Raw genomic sequence first — 10,545 nt, forward strand, 5'->3', positions numbered from 1 at the left:
TTTTACTGAAGGCGATAGCCAAATCGGCATATTCAGTGGGAATGCGCACGGTGGAAACCTGGTCTGGACTCTCCACCGTAGTCGCACCAACGGCAACTCCTATACACCTGCCTGAACACTCCTCTGACCACCCCTTAAGAGCCTCCTGTCRCCAGGAAATCACCGGGTTGTGCTGAGCTAGCCAGGGAATTCTCAACACCACTGGAAACGCAGGTGAATCGATAAGGAACAGACTAATCTGCTCCTTATGACTCCCCTGCGTTACCATGTCCAGTGGCACCGTGGCCTCCCCGACCATTCCTGACCCTAATGGTCGGCTATCTAAGGAGTGCACGGGGAAAGGTAGGTCTAATGACACAAGGGGAATCGCTACCCTTAACGCGAGGCCACGATCCATGAAGTTCCCAGCTGCGCCTGAATCGACTAGCGCCTTATGCTGTAGAGAGGGAGAAAACCCAGAAAAAGAGGCTAACGCAAACATATGACCGACAGGAAGCTTTGGGTGAGTTTGGTGCTGACTCACCTGGGGTGACCGAGTAGTGCTCCTCCTACCCTCCCGACTCCCAGACGAGTTCCTCCAGCACAGGTTGGCTGTGTGCCCTCGCCGACCACAATAGGTGCAGGAGGAAACTCCTCCTCCGGTCCCCCTCGAAGCAGACCCCCCTAACTCCATGGGGATGGGAGCAGGAGGGCCGGGAGGTGGAAACTACAGGGCCTGTTCCGAACGCCGCGGGCAGCCAGCAGGTTGTCAAGACGGATGGACATGTCTATAAGCTCATCTAACGTGAGGGTGGTGTCCCGACACGCTAGCTCCCTGTGGACGTCCTCCCTGAGGCTACATAAAAAATGGTCTATCAAAGCCCTGTCGTTCCACCCTGCTCCTGCAGCCAAGAGTCCAGGGCAAAGTCCTGGGCGCTCCTCGTCTCCTGTCGCAGGTGGAACAGCCGTTCACCCGCCGCACGACCCTCTGGTGGGTGATCGAAAACAGCTCGAAATTGGCGGGTGAACTCGGGGTAGTGATCCCTCGCCGAGTCTGGGCCATCCCACACTGCGTTTGCCCACTCTAGGGGGCGCTCACGCTCTCCTCTCCTGAGGGAGTAGGACGAACGGTCGCCAGGTATAGTTCCAGCCGTAGGAGGAACCCCTGACACCCAGCCGCCGTCCCATCATACTCCCTTGGAAGCGCCAGTCGAAGAGCCCCGGAGCCGGATGCGGTAGCAGGGATAGGGGGTGCTGGTGGAGGAGGTGCTGGAGATGAGGTGGGAAGGCAACTCCTCTCCCATCGATCCATCCTCTCCATCATTAGATCCATTGCCGATCCAATACGGTGGAGAACGCTGGTATGATGGAGAACCCTTTCCTCCATCGATGGGAAAGGCTGATTCCATGTTTTTGGTGCGGGATTCTGTCACGCGGGAGAGGAAGGAAGGAAGGCAGGTGAGGAAGGAATCAGGCGCAGAGAGTTCCACAGGGAAAAAGGTGTACTTTAATACGGCACACAAAAAAACACAAGCCCAAACACAGGGCGCGGTAAATAAATTGGACCAACCAAAACACAGGGTGCAGGTCCAGAATATAAACACCACTACCTTAACAACACACGTAACACAAAACAATCCCGCACAAAACAAGGGCGGGGACACATACTATAAATAAGGAAGCTCATCAAACACATACAGCAGGACACAGGTGAAACTAACAAGACACAACCAACAGACAACGAAAAAGGGATCGGTGGCGGCTAGTAGGCCGGTGACGACGACCGCCGAGCACCGCCCGAACAGGCAGGGGAGCCAACTTCGGCGGAAGTCGTGACACACTGAGAATTTAGAACATGCTTAATAAATAGCACTGAGAATTTATAACATGCTTAATAAATAGCACTGAGAATTTAGAACATGCTTAATATGTAGCACTGATAATTTAGAACATGCTTAATATGTAGCACTGAGAATTTAGAACATGCTTAATATTGGATTTTGGCCAAGTGGACGCACTTTCCACTATCCAAGAATTAATGCAACAGCTGGTCAGATTCCAAAAGATCGGAAAAAGCAAACCAACAAATCTGAGTGGCGCTCAAGCCCAAAGACACAATAATCCATATTAGCAGTCAATATCAGAATAATATAAAACTCACTTACCTTTGATGACTCATAGAAGCACTCCAGGAATCCAGTTCAAATAAATGTTTTTTGTTCGATAATTGTCCGATAATATATGTCCAAGATCTCTGTTTGTTCTTTTGCGTTCAGTACATCTTTCGAAATATCTGACGCGGGTTGCATATCCAGAGTATAATAACATTATTACGTCCGAAATAGTAAAAGACTATTGCATGTATTAGGATTTTAACATAGATTCTCAGATTATTGTTCAACCTGGAGAATTTTGTCTTCAGAGAGTTGTCATGGAATCAGAGGATCGCTCGTCATCGTTGAAGGCATGGCCGCATATCAGGTCATGATGAACTTACTCATCCTCTCCTTTCGGCCCACTAAGTAGAAGCCAGACAAGGTCTAAAGATGTGACTCTAGTGGAAGTCTTAGGAAGTGAACATACATACACTGTATTTAATAAGTGATTGAAAAATCGACAATCAGATTTCCACTCTGGTGATTCTCAGGTTTTGTGCCATAGAGTATGTTATATTCACAGAACACATGAAAAGTTTAGAAACAACTCAGAGTGTTTATCCAGTATATCAAACTTTGCATATTCTAGCTATGGCTTTGTAGCAGGCGTTACCTGGGCAGCATTCATTCGAGTGAATTACGCCCAACCCAAAGAAGTTACAGAGTAATAGGGGTGCAAATTCGATAATTTAAACAGAGGAATGCTTCTAGCCGCGATGTGGGTTCCAGATTGCAGTTCTTCAAAATACTATCTGGATGGGTGAAGGGAAATGGGAGCTGCAAGTGCGTGGATGCAGCTGTTGACCGTGTACGGGGGTACAGTGGGAAAGCATTGCCAGTAGAAAATTTTAATTTGAAATTCTCAATACGGATTATCGGGTGACTGTTTCACGCATGCAGTGGAAGGAGGAGTGCTTACATGGACTTACAGTCCAGAACTTCTGGGAGTTGGCTAAAGATCAAATTCCTGTTAAGCAGTGCTTTGCTCTTACGTCTGTGTGATTGTTCTAACATCCCTGAAAAGTTGCATATCGCGGCTATCACTGCAGGATTGTTTGTTGCAAGAGTCAGGTTGAGTGAACCAAGGCTATTATCGTCGATCTAATGTTGATTGGGAATGCTTATTTAAGTTGTTTGAGGAAAGCACGTAAAGAATAACAGGCTACCTTGTGACGAAAGTAGGAATATCCTCCAGGAACCCGGCCAGGTGATCAGAAAGGCCTGCTCACTGAGTTGGGAGAGTGACAAGTGAAGAGGTGGTTGTTTGACCTCAGACCTGATGACGCAGGCATGAGCAGTGATCTAAGATCCGGTTGAAGACAGAGAGGATTTGGGTGCAGGTTGGTAGATGATTCTATGAGGGTGGCGTTGTTACGGCTTGGGGTGGTACCTGTAGTTCATGGAATCATTGTGTGATTGAAGCATCAAGCTTGATTAACGAGCCGGTGTTAACAAGTCCGATTTAGGTCACTACAGCACAATCCCGAGAAGATGGGGGGGCAACAATTACAATGGTGTCCAGGGCACACGGGGAGAAGGTGGTCGATAGCAACGCAACGGTGAAGAGACTTGTTCTGAAAAGTGGCCAAAAGCTTAATGTTGGGCACGACCTGGATACGTAAGACAGGTCGTGCCGGCATCTGTCACAAAAGCTACAGTATGTGTCTGACATGATACGGAGAAAGATGCCACGCTGGACTGCGTCTTAGGGATCCATGTCATTACCTGGCACAATAAGATGGAAGAGGGCAAACTTGCTACCTAACAAGCGCGCTACTATTAACACCAAGCCGCACCATTAGATCATAACACTCTACTATTAATATCTCGATAATTTATAAACATGCTTAATATATAGCGCTGAAATTTGAACAAGCAATAAATAGCCTGTGAATTTACAAATGCTGAATAAAGTAGGGAATTTAGAACATGCTTAATCTTTGCACTGTGAATTACAAACAGTAATAAAAGCACGTGATTCAACATGCTAATAATAGCATGAGATTAGAAGCAAAGGTAGCATGAAAGGAGAAATCCTAAGTATGTAGCACTGAAAATTAGACATGCTTAATGAAATAGACTGAAAGTAGAACAGCTTAATATGGCGCACTGTGAATAGAACATGCTCTAAATAGAACTGTGAATTTAGAACATGCTTAATATGACATGGAGAATATAACATCTATATAAAACACTGAGAAGTAAACATTTAAAGTATGCATGGAATTAGAACATGCTTAAGTAAATAGAACTGTCAAGTCAAACATGCTTAGTTATAAATAGAACTGTGATTACAACATGCTTAATAATAGCCTGAGAATGACATGTTAATATAGCACGAGAAGTAAAATGCTTAAATTACACGGGAATTAGAACAGCTTAAATGCTAGCACTGCGAATTTAGAAAATCTAATTGTAGCACGGAATTAGAACATGGCAAATTAGCAATGAAATTTAAGAAATGCTAATAAATAGCACTGAGAATTAGAAAGAATATTAGCACTGGAATTAGAAAATGCTGATAGGAGCACGAGAATTAAAATCTAATATGTACGAAATTAGAACATGCTAATAAAGCACTGAGACTTTAGAACATGCTAATAATTCACTGAGGAAAGTAGAACAGCAATATTAGCACTGAGATTGAAGATGCTCAATATGAGCAGGAAATGTAAACATGCTCAATGCCAGAGAAAGAACAATGCTAAATAGCACGAGAATTTAGAAGCATTAATAAATAGCACTGAGAATTAGACACTATTGCTGACATCATTTAGACATGCACATAAGCACTGGAATTTTAGAACAGCTAATATTAGCACGAGATCTTAGAACATTTAATTGAGCACTGAGAATTAGAACATTAAGATGCAACGTAGAAGCGCAAACATTAGCACTGGTCACCGGGTGGCGACTAGGGACGTGTAGGAAGAAGTAGGCGCATCGAGAGTCATCGGGAAAAAAGTGCATTAAACGGCACACAAAAAACCACAACACATACCGAGCGGCGGTAAATAAATGGACACCCCAGAAGCACGGATGCAGTCGCAAAGTAACACCTCTACGCATTAACCATACACGTGAACACAAAACAATCCGCACAAAACAAGGCGGGACACATTACTTAATAAGGAACTCACAAACCTACAATACAGCCACACAGGTAGAAACTCATAAGAACACCAACAGACACAAAACAGGGATCCTCGGTCGCGGCTAGAGCCAAAGGTGCAGACGACCGGAGCACACAACGCCCAACAGGCAGGAGCACTTCGGCGGAGCGTGACAGTACCCCGCCTGACCGGCTCCGCGAGCGCGCGCACCCGGCTCGAGGGCGACCGTGAGGGCGAGCTCGCGGCGATCCGGGGAGGTGTGAAGCTCTCAGAGGGAAGGATCCCAAAAGTCCCCCACCGACGTCAGCACCTCTCCTCCAACCTACCCCTCTAGTCACGAGGTACGAGGCCCGCCACCACCGGCGTTCTTGAGTCAGGATGCACGTATGGTCGCGGGGGACCCTACGATGTCCACGGGGGCGGAGGGACCTCAGCCTTCACTCCTGAGGGACCAGCCACCAGGCCTGAGGAGAGACACATATGACAACGGGGTATCATAATACTAGGAAGTTGTACTGTAACACACGCTGTTTATTCTCTGGGACTCTTAATGGGCCCACACACTGCGGCACGCCAGCTTCCGCAGGCAGACGGCTGGGGGTTGCGGGTTCGAGAGCCAGACCGGTCCCCGGTGCGACACGGGCCTCACTGGCGTGCTGGTCGCTCGTCTCTCTGCCGTTCTCCGGCCCAGTCTCAGCGACTCCTGGACGGCTTTCCAGTGGTCCTTGGCGCTAGCAAGCGTACCCACCATCTCTACCGCAGGCCTCGTCTGCTCTGATGCCATGGCGCGAGACGGCTCTGGTGCATTCCACTACACACTCGAAGGGGAGTCGGTGACATCGTCTGAGGAGTACGGCAAAGGAGTTCTGAGTAGACTCAACCCACAACATACCGCCCACTCACAGGCCAGGAATGCCCAGGGCCGCAATGACCGCAGAACGCTCCCCTAATCCTGTTATACAGCGCTCACGTGCCATACTCCGAGTGAAACTTCGACGTCAAGCTGACCGAGACCCCAGTCTCTCATAACGCCTCAAACTCTGGACGTGAATTGGGCATCCCGACATAAACGATGTCATCACAAATCCCCGTAGTCCGGAACAATGGTAAACCAAGCCTCCGCAGTCCATGCAGGCACGTAGGGAGACAGGCAATGGCGATGAGATGCAGGGAGGACTAGAAACCGATCCACAAGACACCAGGATCGTAGATACTTCCCTGGGACGGGGAAGTCGTAAGAAAGCCGAGTAAGGGTGTGTCCACGCGTCTGGACGGGGAGGGTGCTGAACTCCTCTAGCAAGTGTCGAGGCTTGTCTGCGCACACCGAGCAGGAGAGAGACAATAAAATCACGTCCTTAGCCACCATGGCCACGTAACCTCTTAAGACTCTTGACTGTTCTTCGATGACCAGAGTGACCCCGCGACGGAGGGTTAGGTAGAGCCCAATGAAAGTTTACTCCGGACCCCGTTGGCAAGTACTCGAGACCTCTGCGGACACTGAGGGGGCCGCTCACCGTGAGGCCCTCTATCTCCGCGTCCACGTCCATTATACCGGTCCATGACATGAAGTGGATATGATCGGCTCAAAATCGGACGCTCCTCAGTGACATATAGGCGGACAGGCGCATCGCTGGTGTTTTGGGAGCCTGCCCCGTAACGAATGTTAAGAGAACACGGCGTAAAAACATGGCCATTTCTAGCGACGCGTTTGTCTCTCTGGCTGCCGATTATCGAGTTATGATGATCGTAGTACCAGGAGATAAAGGGTGCTCTTGCCTCAGCAATGTCTCCACACCTTGCGAGCTTGCTGAGCATACAACTCCGAGTAACCACAGTCCGTAATTGGTCGCTCCGCCGGACCGATTCCTCGAAAAAGTGACAAGGGCGGAGCTTTGTTGCATGTCTCGAAGCGCTGGGTCAGCACGGCCCGACCCGCCCTGGACGCGTCCACGCCCACTAGAAGCTTAGAGAGGGTCGGTGCGCCAACAACGCGATTCCGTGAACAGCTGCGACCGCTTCGCTGGCACGCAAGGCACGGATCTCACTTCTAGAGTGGCGTATGGGAGGCCACCTGACCAAAAACCCGGTAAACCTCCAGGTATAATTGGCAACACCATAAAAACTGCTCTTCACCGGGTGTCGGATCGCCCCCCGATACGCAACGGGCTTTGATAACACGGTCCACTCGATACTACCACCCGGAGGAGGAAATCACGAACGCAGTGAAAGAACAGCTTTTGAGAACACAATTTCGGCCTCTGCATAGGTCATGCCCAGCAGTCGCCAAGTACCTTACCACAGAACACGTGCCGCCGTTGCAGTGGCAGAATAGTAAGAATGTCACGATGTACACTACACTCCTGCCGAGCAGGTCTCGCGACATCTCATCTACAATAAGATTGGAGGTGGACATTTCACTTGGACATGAGCGACAATGGCACTAAGTATTAAACGGTCCGACATTCATGGTCTCCCCGAGGATTCAACGCCAGATGCTAAATCTTTACCACTCCTCTGTCCCGTGTAACCGAAGTAGACTCTCAGCCATGTGAACGTAAGATTCCATCCGCACCCGTAGCATGAAGGACGTGGTACTAAAACCCACGTGATGATTAGACCTCAGAATAATCAATGAGAGAGCACCTCCCTCTTCTTCTCACAACAAGAAGCTTGAGGGACGGGTGATCGCCGCCTCCGAATTACCCCTGTCCGCAGATCCGACTTCAGCACATATTCTCCATACTATCTGTCTCCTCCTGGATAAGGAACACGTGGACTCTAGGATTGCAGCGTTTTCCAGGGGTCTTCGTGCGATCCCTGCGAGAGGGTGGTAATGGGTCCCTCCCTTTACTGAAGGCGATGCAAATCGGCATATTCAGTGGAATGCGGCACGGTGAAACCTGGTCTGGACTCTCCCACGATCGCACCAACGGCAACTCCGAAACAATTGCCTGCCTGCACTCTCTGACCCCTTAGTAGCTCCTGTTCGAGAAATCACTGGTTGTGCTGACGCTAGCGGGAATTCTCACCCCACTGGAAACGCAGTGAAATCGAACGGAACAATAACTGCTCTTATGATCCCTGCTTCACATGTCCAGTGCACGTGGCCTCCCGACCCTATTCCTGACCCTAATGGTCGCATCTAAAGGAATGTGCATCGGGAGAAGGAGGTCTAACGACACAAGGGTCCCTAGCTAATGCAGCCACGTCCTGAATTCCAGCCCGCAAAGACAACGAAAAGATATCGTGGGCAGGTTGCCAGTGACGACGATCGCCGAGCACGCCGAACAGCAGGGGAGCACTTCGAGGAAGTCGTGACACTGGAATTTAGAACAGGCTTAAGAAATAGCACGAGAATTTAGAACATGCTTAAGATGTAAGCACTGAGAAATTAGAACATGCTTAAATTGTGCACTGTGAATTTTAAAAGCTTAATAAGAATGCTGAATTTACAAGAATCTTAATAAATACGCCTGAGATTATGAACATGCTATATGATAGCACTGAGAATAGTAGAACATGCTAATATAGCACTGAGAATGTAGAACATGCTTAATATGTGCATAGAATAGAACTGCTTAAAGGCCAAATTTAGAACATTGCTAATATGTAGAGAAAAATTACATGCTGAAACAACATGCTCACTGAATAAACAGCTACTATTAGATGCTTTAGAACATGCTTTATATAATTAGCACTGAGACATTAGAACTGCTTAATATGTAGCATGAGATGTAGAAGCTGCTTATAATAGCATCTGCGAATTAGAACAGTGCCTATATGTAGCACTGAGAAGTTAGAACATGCTTAAAATTACACTGAGAAGTATAGACTGCTTATATGTAGCCTGAGAATTTAGAACAGTGCTTAATAATAGCAACTGAGAATTAACATGCTTAATATTTATGCACTGAGAATTGGAATCATGCTTAATAGTAGCACTGAGATTAGAACATGCTTAAAATAGCATGAGAGAACTCTTAGGTAACTGAAATGACTTAATATGTAGCCCATGAGAATTAGAACACTATAATTAGCCACTGAGAATTTTAGAACAGCTTAATGAATAGCATCTGAGAATGTAGAACATGTAACTGTAGCCATGAAATTAGCCAAACATGAGCCATGAGATTAGAACATGCTTTATACTAGCAGTGTAGAATTTAGAACATGCTTAATAAAAGCAATGAGAATGTAGAAATATGCTTAATATGTAGCACTGAGAATTAGAACATGCTATAAATATGTACCTGAGAATTTAGAACATGCTGTAATATGTAGCTAGATATTTAGAACATGCTTAATATGTACACTGGAGATTTAGAACAGCTATATGGTAGCATGAGAATGTAAAACAGCTTATAAATAGCACTGAATAGAACATCTTAAGAAATCTGAGAATGTAGAAGCTTAATTGATGCACTATTTAGAAAATGCTTAATATTACGCCAGTAGATTTTAGAAACATGCTTGAATATGTAGCCATGAGAATTTAGAACATGCTTATATAAATAGACTGAGACATTTAGAACATGCTAATAAATAGCATGAGAATGTAGAACATGCTTAATATGTAGCCAGTGAAGTTTAGAACAGGCTTAATATTAGCATGAGAATTTAGAACATGCTTAATGTAGCACTGAGAATTTAGAAATGCTTCAATAAATAGCACGAGAGTAACAGCTTAAATAGCACTAATTGAGAACATGCTAATGGCCATGAATTTAGAACATCTATATGTCCATGAAATTTAGAAACATGCTTAATAGTAGCATGAGCAATTAGAACTCTTAATAAATAGCACGAAATAGTAGAACATGCTTATAAATAATGAGATGTAAACCTCTAATGTAGCCATGAGAATTTAGAACTGCTAATATGTAGCCATGATATTTTAGAACATCCTTAATATGTAGCACGATGAGAACTTTAGAACATGCTTAATAAATAAGCCACTGAAGAATTTAGAACATTGCTTAATAATAGCACCGAGAATGTAGAAATGCTAATATGTATCGTACTGAATGTATATAGAACAATTGAACTCCTATATGTAGCACTGAGAATCAAACATGCTTAATATGACATAGAATAGAGTAATAATGCTGTGTAACATGCTTAATAGTACACGGAAACAACATGCTAATATTGAGCACTGAGAATTGTAGAACAATGTTTCTTGTGAGCTCAAGACATTAGAGAACATTATGGCTGTACAGAACGCTCCCTTGCCCTCTTTAATAATTAGACAGTAGTTTCTGCGCGCATTGTGTCCACAGATAGCAATTTCCCTGCTT

Source organism: Salvelinus sp. IW2-2015, unplaced genomic scaffold (genome assembly GCF_002910315.2).
Source record: "Salvelinus sp. IW2-2015 unplaced genomic scaffold, ASM291031v2 Un_scaffold3952, whole genome shotgun sequence".
In the NCBI taxonomy this organism is placed as follows: Eukaryota; Metazoa; Chordata; class Actinopteri; order Salmoniformes; family Salmonidae; genus Salvelinus; species Salvelinus sp. IW2-2015.